The 14,032-nt window shown below is 44.2% G+C and overlaps 1 protein-coding gene across 1 annotated transcript in view; it reads left to right on the forward strand.

Annotated features, from left to right (window-relative positions):
- Positions 1-14,032, forward strand: part of CCDC172 (coiled-coil domain containing 172) — a gene marked incomplete at both ends in the record, with an annotated part of 34,170 nt that overhangs the window by 12,986 nt on the left and 7,152 nt on the right. The window lies entirely within an intron of this gene.

The raw sequence follows: 14,032 nt of genomic DNA on the forward strand, positions 1-14,032 counted from the left end.
AGATAGATAGATAGATAGATAGATAGATAGATAGATAGATAGATAGATAGATAGATAGATAGATAGATAGATAGATAGATAGATAGATAGATAGATAGATAGATAGATAGATAGATAGATAGGCAGGCAGGCAGGCAGGCAGGCAGGCAGGCAGGCAGGCAGGCAGGCAGGCAGGCAGGCAGGCAGGCAGGCAGACAGACATAGAGTTATTCCCTGTGGCTGGGAAAATGATGTTTCTCAAGAATCCTTGAGACCTTCTGTAAATTTTATAGAGAAGGTGAAGAGGGGGAAAATTGTTTTTGACTGATAAAGTTGGAGAGCTGTTTCTGCTGTTCCTAGTCTAGCTGGAGGTTAACTTGATTTACCCTTTAGAGAGGAAAAAAGCAATGCTGAGAGAAAAAAAACAATAGCTTTTGGAGAAGAAGGAAAGAGAAATAGACCTGAGAATTTATTACATAGGATTTTAAGCTGAATTCAAGATAAATATGAGAGTCTCTACTATGAATCATTGCAATTGTCTAAAGCTTGCTTCCATGACAGAGATTTAGAGATGAAGAAATTAATCTTTGAATGATACCTTCTCATGTGCCAAGAATCATTACAAATTACATTAACTATCATGACATTTTTGCTATATACTCTACAAATTTTCAGCTGATCTTTCAGTGTGATAAGGAACACATAATGAGTGACAAACCAGCACTGAGTGAAGAAGATATAAGTAAACTTGAGAAGCAGAAATTCAGCAGAAAAATAATTCTGTTCCTATCAGTTCATTCATTGTTTAAATGATTTCCAGTGTTTAATCATTTATTTTATTAGGCCAGTAACAGTGGGAAATCTTTTTAATTGAGATTTTTATTTTGTGAACAAATAAGTTAATTAGTAAGTTAGCACTGTTAAACCTAACCTGTAGAAGATGTATGAATTGGTGTCCACTACATTTATTCCTAGTGATAACATGCAGCTTTTTAAAGAATATTTCAGTAATCTTTTGATCCTTAACATCCATCTTGTCTTTTCTTTCTACTTTCATTATTTTCAAACAGACTTTTTGCTTGTAGTGCATAGTGCTTGCTGAACATAGCTTTAGGAGAACAGTCAATCTGGTCCTATTCAGGAGCAGTTGTTTCATTCTCACAGCCTGTGATATTTTAATTACCATCCTCAAATCCATAATGCAGTGATATACAGTATATATTCTTGCTCTCCTTTTTCAGTGGCCGAAATTCACACCCATGATTTGCCACTGGAAAAATAATTGCTTTAAATGTATTTTGATTTTTGTTTTTCCAAGAAATTTAATTGTTCTTTACAATTTTAAGTTAATCATTGTCTTTGATTTTTCCTTTAGTTCTCTAATACAATGTCCATCTTTAACTATTCTTGAACCCAGAAAATAAAACTATTATTTTCATTGTTTTGTGGTCAGTAACAAAATTACTGAGATTTTTCATAGAGTTGATGAAATAAGTCTTCGTGATTTACATAACCTTTTCCTTCTTTGTATTTAAGATTAACCCAGATTTTTCATTTTCTGAACTCTGTCATAAAATATTGCCTGTACAAATTAGTTATTAGAAAATACATACTTACATAATCAGTGTCCCATTTCTTATTCTATATCACTCTGTTTTAATAATGTTAACTCTTACAATAGCTTTTTTATAAATAAAGATTAGTGTCAGACGAATAATCAGCTATTTTGCTATTTTATTTATTTATTTATTTATTTATTTGTTTGTTTTTATAAACCGCCCTTCTCCCGAGGGACTCGGGGCGGTGTACAGAATAAGGTAGGTATACAGAATGAACAATAGTGAAAAAAACAATAGTAAAAAACAAACTGGGACCCCAATTCGAGCTATCAGGCCAGGCCGGACTGCTGGAACAGGTAAGTTTTTAAGTCGCGCCGGAACGTGCGGAGGTTGGGGGCCATCCGGATTTCGGTTGGTAAGCTGTTCCAGAGGGCTGGCGCACCCACTGAGAATGCCCTCCCCCTGGGGGCCACCAGCCGACATTCCTTGAGCGGTGGCACCCTGAGGAGGCCCTCTCTGTGGGAGCGCACAGGACGGTGGGGTGCTGACATTGGCAGAAGGTGCTCCCGTAGGTAGTCCGGACCCATGCCATGTAGGGCTTTGTATGTCATTGTTAGCACCTTGAACTTCACACGGAAGGCAACTGGAAGCCAGTGCAGCGCACGGAGGAGAGGTGTGATATGGGAGTATCGGGAGGCTCCCAAGAGTGTCCGTGCCGCTGCACTTTGCACCAGTTGAAGCTTCCGAGTGGATCTCAAGGGCAGCCCCATGTAGAGAGCGTTACAGTAGTCTAGGCGAGAGGTCACAAGAGCATGGGTGACTGTACGTAAGGCATCCAGGTCCAGATAAGGCCGTAATTGGCGAACTAGTCGAACCCGGGAGAAGGCCCCCTTGGTCACAGCTCCTATGTGATCTTCCAGGGAGAGCTGCGAGTCGAGGAGGACACCCAGGTTGCGGGCCCTATCAACAGGGGGTAGTAACTTGTCCCCGATGTTAAGGGATGGGATGTTCTGAGTATCCTGGCTTGCCGGTACGTACAGCCATTCAGTCTTGTCCGGGTTCAGTTGAAGCCTGTTCCTCCCCATCCATTCCCGGACCGCTTTCAGGCAGCGGGACATCACGTCGAGGGCATCACTGATGTTGTTTGGAGTTGAGATGAAAAGCTGGGTGTCATCAGCATACTGATGGTACCCTACTCCAAAGCTGCGAATGATCTCGCCCAGCGGCTTCATGTAGATGTTGAACAGGAGAGGCGAGAGGACCGACCCCTGAGGGACTCCGCAAGCGAGAGGCCTCGGGGTCGACCTCTGTCCCCCTGCCAGCACCGACTGCGAGCGACCCTGGAGAAAGGAGGAGAACCAACGCAGAACCGTGCCTCCCACTCCCAGTCCCCTGAGGCGTCGCAGCAAGATACCATGGTCGATGGTATCGAAAGCCGCCGAGAGGTCTAATAAGACTAGGACAGAGGAATGGCCCCTGTCCCGGGCTCTCCAGAGATCATTTATCAGAGCGACCAATGCCGTCTCCGTGCTGTAGCCCGGCCTGAAGCCCGATTGGTACGGGTCTAGATAAACCGCTTCATCCAGGATCTGAGGGAGTTGGTGCGCCACCACGCTCTCAACAACCTTCGCAAGGAAGCGAAGGTTGGAGACTGGACGAAAGTTATTCAATGAGGCTGGGTCCAAGGTGGGCTTCTTGAGGAGAGGTCTCACCACCGCCTCCTTCAAGGCGGTGGGGAAGTGACCCTCACTCAGAGAAGCGGAGATGACCGCCAGGAACCAGCCTCGTGTCCCCTCTCGAGCTGCATATGCCAGCCAGGAAGGGCACGGGTCCAGCAAGCATGTGGAGGAGCTCAACCTGCTCATAATCCTGTCCACTTCCTTAGGAGTCACAGGATCAAATTCCTCCCAGATGACGTCGACAAGACTGTCCATGCCTTGTTCTTCCAGCTCAGCCCAGTTGGAGTCCAGGCCGGTTCGAATCCGAGCAATTTTATCCAGCAGATATTGACCGAATTCCTCGGCTCGACCCTGCAAGGGTTCCTCCCTCACCTCTTGGTTCAGTAGGGAGCGAGTCACCCTGAACAAGGCAGCCGGGCGATTATCTGCGGACGCGATGAGGGTGGAAAAGTAGTTGGATTTTGCCACCCTTATCGCAGCGAGATAAGACCTGGTGAGGATTCTTAATCGCAATCGGTCGGATTCGGATCGACTGGATCTCCAACGGCTCTCTAGGCCCCGTCTCCGACGCTTCATCTCCCGGAGCTCCGCGGTGAACCATGGGGCTCGCTGGGATCTGCGCCGGGTCAGAGGCCGCAAGGGTACAACTCGGTCCAGAGCCTCCGTGGCTGCCTTTTCCCAGGCTTCCACTAAGGCATCCGCCGAGCTGTGAGCAGGGAGTGCATGTGCGTCCCCAAGCGCTGCCTGGAACCTATCAGGGTCCATTAGGCGCCTAGGGCGGTACCATCTGGTTGGCACCGCGCATCCACGGCGGGGGGTGGCAAAGGGGAAGTCTAGCCGCAGGAGGTGATGATCGGTCCATGACAGGGGCGTGACAGTCGTGGCACCCCCACCGATATCATCGCGCCACCGTCCAGACAAGAACACCAAGTCTGGGGTGTGGCCTCTCTCATGAGTCGGTCCAGAAATTATTTGCAGCAGGTCCATGGCCGCCATGGAAGCCATGAACTCCCGAGCCAGATCGGACGATCCTCCCAGGGACGGTAGGTTAAAGTCGCCCAAGACCATGAGTTTTGGGAATTCAACCACCAACCCTGAGAGGACATCGAGTAGCTCGGGCAGGGCTGCCGCTGCACGATTAGGTGGTAGGTATGCCAGCAGCAGGCCCAACTGCGCCCCCGGGCCGTATCTCAGTAGGAAAGACTCACACCCGACCATCTGAGGGACGGTGGTCTCTCGCGGGCTAAGGGATTCCCTGATGATAACTGCCACTCCCCCGCCCCTCCCATGGGTCCGAGGCTGGTGCAGCACCTGGAAACCTGGCGGGCAGAGGTCAACCAGAGGGACACCACCCTCTTGGCCCAGCCAGGTTTCCGTGATGCAAGCCAGGTCCGCGTGCTCGCTCTCCACTAGGTCACGAACAAGGTGTGCCTTGTTAGCTACGGACCTGGCATTCAGGTAGACCAGCCTTAGCATAGGAGGCTGCACACCTTCGCTCCCGGGTCCTCCGGGGAAGTACAGAGGGTCGGAGCGCCTCACCGCTTGTACAGAGCGGAGATGACACTCCCGGTGACGATACGGCCCTCTGTTTGTGCACCTTCTGCCGTTCCCCACCATCCTGGGAATAGGATGTTCGTCAGTACGCCATTGGGTATTGTCGGCGACTGGTCCTCGTTTCTCACCATCGCGACTGGTCGTAGGCCTGGCCTGCGTTATGGTACCCGGAAGGCCTGCCTTCCCCGAGCAGCCATACTCTTTTCCCGCCCCCCTCCCTAACCCGACAAAAAACTTAACAAGAAACTTAACCAGGGGCCTCTTGTTGGTCTTGTGATGGAGGCCCCTGACCCTGCCTGACCATCTCTCAGAGGCCCAAAGGTGGGGCCCGTCATCTAGGTTTGATGTATTGAAGGCAGGACGAACCCAGGAGAGGGGGGAACTCCTGAGGGCGAGTAGATCTATGCTAGAATATTGAAGAAGCATAGGGAGCATTGTGGAGCATTGGGAAGGCGGTCCCCTGGGTGGAGCATTAGAAGGAGGGTCTAGTCGGGTAGGTGGGTATCTGGACCATCATCCAACCACTGCCACTTGGTTGGGTGAACCCCAGAAGCAGGCCACTCCCCATCCTCTCACGATGGGTTGTGATTCTGCTTCTGGGGGTGGTCCAGGACCCACTCTGGGTGAAGCATACCCCATAGAGCTCTCACCTCTATGGGGCTGCAGGTGTAGGACAGGCCACTCTGCCACCGTGGCTTACACCCAGGCCCATCATGTCCTGTGGGGCGAGGGAGGGCAGGGGGTTCGGAGCTGGTGGAGGCCAGATGTTGATGGCCTCGGTGGTCTAGGGGTTTTCGGTGAGTTGGTTGACCGGGGACTGGAGAAGCTTAGCGCCGCTGTCAAAGGCCCCTCGGTGGTGGTCGATCGGGTCCGCATAGCCGGTCTGCGGCACCTCCTTAATTCCAGGGAGATGCCGCCGTTGTTCAGGAGCCGGCCAGGAGGTCGAAGCAGGGCAGCGACTCCGGTCTTGCTCAGGGCGGTTGCTGCGGCTGTCTCTTCCGCCGCCTAGCTGATCCATTTGATCCGCGGGGACTTTCCTGATCTTCCCGTTGCCGCTATGCCCAATAGCCTAAATACATTCCATATTTTGGCATGATCTTTATAATCAAAATCCTTGCCTTAGTCAATTAAACAAAAATAAATGTATGCATTACATTTTCTATTGTTTCTATTATCTATGGTATACCCTTTGTATAACATTTATCTAATGTCATGTCTCTCATCTTTCTAAAAAGCCAGGTTGTTTGTTTGTCATTTCTTAGATGATAAATGATCTCTGGCAGGCCCGGGACAGGGGTTGTTCCTCTGTCCTGGTCCTACTTGACCTCTCAGTGGCTTTTGATACCATCGACCATAGTATCCTGCTGCGACGGCTCAGGGGGTTAGGAGTGGGAGGCACTGTTCTACGGTGGTTCTCCTCCTACCTCTCGGGCCACTTGCAGTTTGTATTGGCAGGGGGGCAGAGATCTACCCCAAGGCCCCTCACTTGTGGGGTGCCTCAGGGGTTGGTTCTCTCCTGCCTCCTGTTAAACATCTATATGAAGCCGCTGCGTGAGATCATCCGTGGCTTTGGGGTGAGGTATCACCAATATGTGGATGATACCCAGTTGTTCATCTCCACCCCAAGCCAACCCAGTGATGCCCTTGACGTTATGTCCCAGTGCCTGGAGGCGGTGCGGGTCTGGATGGGAAAGAACAGGCTCAGGCTGAACCCCTCCAAGACTGAGTGGCTGTGGATACCGGCATCTCGTATTGTCCAATATGTTCCATCTCTTCTGATGGGTGTCCTCCTGGATTCACGGCTTAACTTGGAGGATCATCTAACTGCTGTGACCAGGGGGGCTTTCGCACAGGTTCGCCTGGTGCGCCAGTTGCGCCCCTTTTTGGACCGAGATGCCCTATGCACAGTCACCCACACCCTTGTCACTTCTCGCCTGAATTACTGCAATGCTCTCTACATGGGGCTGCCCTTGAAGTGCACCCGGAGGCTTCAGCTGGTGCAGAATGCGGCCGCACGGGTGCTTATGGGAGTTTCTCAATACTCCCATGTTATACCACTCCTGCACGAGCTGCATTGGCTTCCGGTTGCCCTCTGGGTGCGATTCAAGGTGCTGGTAATTACCTTTAAAGCCCTACATGGCTTAGGCCCGGGGTGCTTGTGAGACCACCTGCTGCCATTGTCAACCTCCCATCGCCCAGTTCGCTCCCACAGAGTCGGCCTCCTCAGGGTTCCATCGGCTAAGCAATGCTGGCTGGCGACCCCCAGGGGGAGACCTTCTCTGTGGGCATGCCGACACTCTGGAATGAGTTGCCTCTGGAGCTGCGGACGGCCCCTGACCTTCGGTCCTTCCGCCATGACCTGAAGACATGGCTGCTCCAACAATCGAGCCTGGACTGTCTATAGTTTTAAATTAGATTTTATTGGGTTAATTGTTATGTATTTATTATATTTATGATTTAATTCTTTTTTAAATTTTGTATTTTAGGTTTTTTAACTTTTTATTGTTGTGAGCCGCCCTGAGTCCTTAGGGAGAAGGGCGGTATATAAATTTAATAAATTCAAATTCAATTCAATTCTTCATCCATATGTGGCCCTATACTTTATAAGAGCTTAGAAAACTAGTAATGAACTAAAGAATTAATTACTTAATTTGGTTTTTTAATATAATGGTTGAAATAGTCTTTTTTCCAGAAAGCTAGCTGGGGAAGTAATGACTTACTGACCTAAATTCATCTTCTAGCAAGAGAGGTTCTGGTATGTGAGTAATATCTTCTAATTAATGTTTACACCCCAGCCCAGGCATGTCAAATTCGCGACTTTTTTTCCCATTGCCAGCAATGGGCTAGGTGCGATTTCAGTATGATGCTTCCGACCTGTGGGCCAGCAGTTTAACATGCCTGCCCCAGCCCTTCAAATCCTGTATTTTCACATCCGTGATTTACAGCTGTTTTCATATTCCTAATATAAGGTAAAGGTAAAGTTTCCCCCGCACATGCGTGCTAGTCGTTTCCAACTCTAGGGGCCGGTGCTCATCTCCGTTTCAAAGCCGAAGAGCCAGCGTTTGTCCAAGGACGTCTCCGTGGTCATGTGGCCGGCATGACTAGATGCCAGAGGTGCACGGAACGCTGTTACCTTCCCACTGTAGTGGTCCCTATTTTTCTACTTGCATTTTTACGTGCTTTCGAACTGCTAGGTTGGCAGAAGCTGGGACGAGTAACAGGCGCTCACTCTGTTACGTGGCACTCAGGATTCGACCCGCCAAACTGCCGACCTTCTGATCGACAAGCTCAGCGTGTATACGTCTAAATTACATTTTCAGACAGATGAGCTGTATGTCACTACTCCATTTCTGGTCTCTTGTTTGTTTTCTCATTTTTAAAAATAATTCCTTTCTAGAGACAGATTAGGCAGGAAGAATTGTTCTGATTGAGATGTGAGTTGCTGCAGCGTTTTAAAATATATAAATAGCATTGGAATATTATCGTGTTTTTATTTCATTGATGAGGGTTCTGTTTACTTGATTAATCTAAAAGATTTTTTTATGTCTTATTGTTGGAAAAGAAACCATATTAATGACACCATAGAAGAACAAAGAACACTGCATTCCCATAAATCTGCAAGGAAATATTTCCACTAGAGCTTAACAAATCCTCCGTATTAGTGGTAGGTTGCCTAAGGCCATGATTGTATTGGTTTTAAGCAAATATTTTCAATTTAATTTAATGTTAACTTTATAAGCAAGGAAATTTTCATCTCTGGAGTAATCTCTGGGATACAGAATGAATTTCTGTAATGACAACTGCTCTTTGATTTCCTAAAAACTTTATATCAATGCACAGTAGAACCATTATAGAGAGAGAGAGATGTTGTCAGGGTTTCTATTATGGACTCCAGTTTCAGTGTTTGTCATCCAAGAATAAAAACTTACTCTAGGGTAAATTGTGATATTGGAATTTCAGGTGGGAATAATTTTCTTTATTCAGATGCACATACAGGAAACTGAAATTAGAAAAGCTGTTGATCCATTTGTCATTCCCTGTAGATTTTAAAATATTGAGTAGTATTGGAAAATGATCCCTCCCTCTCCCGCTCTGTCACCCAACAGCCAGGCAAGCTGTTTTTCAACTCTAAATCATTTTAAAACCTAAATATATTTATACAATTCAACAACCTAACTTGTCTGGCAAAAGTCTCTTGGAGCAGCTTCCTCTCTTTCCTGGGCTTGAGCCCCATGGTATCTTCTCTTTACTGCCTCTAATTCAAATCCAAATGGGCTGTTTATCTGTATTTAGATTGTCATCAGCTTCACACACTGGGCTCTCCTTACTCTCTTATGAGGACAAAACAAACTCTCTCCAGCTGACCTATTGGATTATTCCCTTCACATGTGGAAACCGCTACCCAATCCCTCCTTATGAATCCAGGTTGCAGCTTTGATAGCAGAGCACAAGCAGCATGAAGGAGGAAATCTTTAGAATTAGATTAGACTAATTTGTCTCTCATCTCCCTTTTCTCAACCATCTGTCACTTTAAAGTTTCTTCTTCTGTTTCTCTTATCTTGGAGTAATTTTCTCCCACTAGTTGCTTTAATAAACAGTGACTCAAACAGTGACTGCCATTTTACCAATGTTGTGACCAATTCTGGCCAAAGCTGTTGGGGACAGACAGTCAGTGGAGATCATGTTGTGGTGGAGCTTAGGAGCCCTTTCTGAAAGGAACTTGAGTAAACAGCAAGGTGTGCTAGATCATTACAGGAGAAAAGTGACTTACACTTTCCCTTCTTCTAAGGCAGTTGCCTCTATTCTGGGCACATGTAGATGAATTGCTGCTTGTAAATTGCAGGCTTGTATCCAGTAAGTACGCACTGATGTGATAAATAGGCAAATCTAGGGTGCATTACCAATCCCTATTGGAGCAGCAATGATGTATCTTGTTATAAAACTGTTCACTCAGCTTGTGGGTCTTATAGTAACAGGTCAGGAAAGGACAATGACTATGGTAATCTATAAAAATATTGCAGTGATTGCTCTGGAGGGGACTGGTTCCAAAGAACATTAAGTTGGTCTTTAGAGCAAACTAGTACTGTTTACCTAACTGACCAGCAGTAACTCTTCCTGTTGAAACTCGTATTTACTTCAAGCAAATGAGTGGCAATCTAAATAGACATTAGGAAAGAATTAATATTCTGACTTTTGTTTTGTCCAAATCATTGGTTTCTGATAAAACTACAGTTTGTAGCCTCCCTGCTAGATGAGATCATAAATCATACCTATTCAGTGAAGTTAGATATAGTCACATGAGGTTAGATATGGTGATTTCCTGACTGCAGATATGTAACATGGCAAGGTATATTCTTGCAAACCTCCGGGACTGATTATTTGATCCCTGCATAAATATACACTTTAAATTAATCAAATCAGTTTTCTCCTAGTCATTACCCATTTTACTGCATATTTTAACTGCAGCTTGTGTATTTTGGTTTCCTGTTTTGTTACCTATGATATTCACAACTGCTTCTGTTACTTAGACATCCAGGCACACAGTTGTTGCATAATATGTACATTTTTAGCTGTTTTGAATTTAGTGGGAAGATTTTATACCTCTAGGAGATTTTTCATGTATGAAAAAATATGTCCCTGAAATTTGGACATTATAGCAGGATAAACTGCAGCAACATTAAGAACTGTAATCAGATCTTAGGCAGGATTTATTTCTTCTGATTTGAAAAAAACTGGCCTGATGAGAGAATTTGTTTTCTTTAACTTAATGTTTGTGTTCAGAGTCTTTGTTTGTTATTGGGGAATATTAGTTTAGTTTCAAGTAAAATAAAGGAATACAGAATAATTTTTCTAAAACCTGTCTTACTATTACTACAATTGAGTCAGGAATGTCAAAACATTTCTGGGTTGAAAGGCTGGAATGGTGACATCATCAATGCCCACCTGACTCCTTTCATCCCACCGAAGTGTTACCTATCTATCTACTTGCAGTTGGCTGCTTTCAAACTACTGCATGATAGGAGCAAACTATGGCAGCATTTGGCTCTCAAACAAAAGCCTGCCAATTGTCAGCTAAACATCCTAACCTTGGGAGCCACTGTGCTCCTGTATCAGGATTACTAAAAGTGATCTATCTACCAGACCTACTCTGAAAATGCTCTAGCTTGATTTCTGGGGGTGGGCCTAACATAAGCCCTACCCCCAAAATAAGCCCTAGTTTTGGGGCGAGGCACATACCTAAACATCAAGCTAGGGCACAAGTTGGGGTTTGGAAGTGCCCCATGTGCCCTGCACCCACTTACCTTGCAGCCAGGCCTCTCCTTGCTGGCCCACCTCTTCTGCAGCATCCCCAAGCCTGCATTTCATAGTCAGAAGCCTTTCCGGAAGGCCACTGGATTCAATCCATAGCTCGGTTCTGCAAGGCCTCTGCAGCTGAGAACTGAGCTAAGGATTGAATCCATAGCTCGGTTCTCAGCTGCAGTTGCCTTCTGGAAAGGCCTTTCTCAGCTGCAGAATAAAGCTGCTCCATCAGCTACAGAAGTGGATCGGCTGGGTGGGACTGTCCGTGCTGGAAGTGAATGGAAAAGACGCACAAACCCCAAAATAAGACCTGGTGCCTCTTTTGGAGGAAAAAAAAGACCGGGTCTTATTTTCAGGGAAACATGGTATGTTTGTGTACATGAATCCTGAAACCCAACAAATGTGCATAATATTTGCACAAGTGTCCTGAGACAGCATCATTGCAAAACAAAACAGTAGATCCGTAGCTTTGGGGGGGGGGGAAATGATCATGGAGTGTTATAATAATAAATGAAAGCTAGAACATACTTATCTAGTTTCCATAACCTAACTGCTTTTTTCTGGCATTAAACTTCATAAATAAGACTGTGAATCCAACTTCCTTGGTGTGCTATGATTAGGGGTTTGACAGTAGTCTTGGAAAGTGGATAAGTATACTCCATCCCTCATTTATTAGTGAGTATATTACTGAGGCCTCTCTGTGAGCTGCTTGATCCTTTTTCTCACAATTGCCAGTAGGATATAGTCTGGCGTATAAAAAAATCTATGTTGGATAAAGGCATACTTACAGGGAACCTAGGTTTTGAATTAATGTTTCATTAAAATAGCCGTCTTTAATTCAGAACTGCATGCTACCATTATGCTCAACAGAATCTTTATGCATGGAAGTAGCATTCATGCAATAATGTACCATTCTCTAAACAGAAAGCTTGTGAATCTCATTAGTATCTAATATAGGTATAAAGTATCTAATATAAAGTCTCAGCCAACATCCCATGTTCTAACTGATATACTGTACCCAGAATATAATACTTTCTTATATAAGCTCACTTAGCACTCACAAAATCACCACAATGACCCCAGAAATTGTTCCCCTATTATCATGAACGGATTTGATACAATTTTATAATTAATTTTCATTCTGCAGTCTCCTGACAAGTATGACAAGGAGTGCAGTATCACTTTATTGCTGCATATACTACGGGCCATTAAATGATCTGAAATAGCCTTTTCTTGGTCCAGCAAGTATCTACAGTACTTAAGCTACACATGCAGCATACTACATAATAGGTAGTATACTGCATCTGGATTCTTGATTTTTAAATCTTTTTAATTTCTTGTAGAAGAGATGCTACAAATATTTATTTTTCTCACTTCTATTCAGTTTTCTGTTGTCTTTCTTGAATTGTCTTCTATCCTTCTAGCAGGTCTAAATTCTAAGACAAGTTCAGATGCTGCAAAAAGAAAGCCAGAATAAATGTAATATAACTCCCATATTTCAGAAGGTTTTTTTAAACATATGGTACTACTAAAATTTGGCCTATGTATTATAAGATCATGTATTAACTTGTCACTGATGGAATTAGTATCACTCATTCAATTAACTTTTCAAGTAATCTCTACGCTAGTAAAACACTTCATGTAATATGATCCATGTGTTATATATTTAAATTCTTTTTGAAGATTTAGTTCAAACATATCCCTTATGTAGCCTGTATTTTTAATCTGAGAAACATTTATGATGATCAGCAAGTAAACTGTGGTATATAAGGCATTTTCTTTCTAAAATTGAATTGGCTAGTCTGCAATTAAAAAAATATTTTATGAATTTTATGTAACCTGATTCTCAAACTATTTCAGAAAAATCAGAATTTTTTTACAAATAACATTTTGCCAATAACTTGCCATGTGCAACTAAAGAACATTGAGGACATTTTATGACAAATTTTCAGTGTGTCACCTGAACTAAGACTCCATTAGCAATCTATTAGGAAGTAAAGACTTATGCTTCATCTTTAAAAGTTTGATTTGAAAATGTTATTCTCCTACTCGTACACGTTTTTATATGTGAATTCAATAATCTCCAATAAAATTTAAGCTTGTTGCATGGCTGGCTCAGGAATTCTGGGAGTTGAAGTTCATGAGTCATAAAAGAGCCAAGGTTGCCTACCCCTGTCCTAGGGTCATGTGATTGCCATTTGTAACTTTCACAGCCTGCTTCCAACAAGCAAGGTCATTGGAGAAGCCAACAGGAAGTCACTGTCGCATGACACTATGCTCAATGAATCAAGCAAAGTACCATAAAAATGCTTAAGCTGCCGTTACCCAGCCACCCTATAGAAATATTTTTGTCTTGTGGCAGAATGAAAACAGAAAATCAGGAAGCTTATACTCTGACAAAATGTTCTGCAGCCAATGCCTGTAGAACATTTTTTCTCATTGTTATCATATGATTATATGGTAGATTTATTTACTTATTTAAATGTTGAGGCTAGTTGACTCCCCAATGACTCTGGATAGTTTATAAATGAAATAAGTGATAACAGATATAAAAAAGAATATGGCTGACCACAAGAACAACATCTAATCTTTGATTAAACTAAACTAACTAAAAGGGGATAAACAACCATCTTCTCCCAAGGCTTGAGAGATCCAGCCAGAATAAATTATACAAAGATCTGTAATACAGGTTTAAGACATAAACATCATTGCCCCCGCTCCCCAAATTATTTTAATTTCTACATACTGCTAATCTTTGTGATTTCTAGGTTGTTGAATATAGTTGTTACTCATAACACATTTTGGTTGCAATTTATAACTGTATATTAATGCATGACCCACCAATTATTGGGCAGCTTTGTAAATTCCTGCTAAGATAATCAAGGTTAAATGAGGATTGGTTTGCAGTTAAGAGGAAGCTGACAAGTTTACCATATCAGGTGACATGATATTTTTCTTTCT

Source organism: Vipera berus (genome assembly GCF_964194415.1).
Source record: "Vipera berus genome assembly, chromosome: 5".
Lineage (NCBI taxonomy): Eukaryota > Metazoa > Chordata > Lepidosauria > Squamata > Viperidae > Vipera > Vipera berus.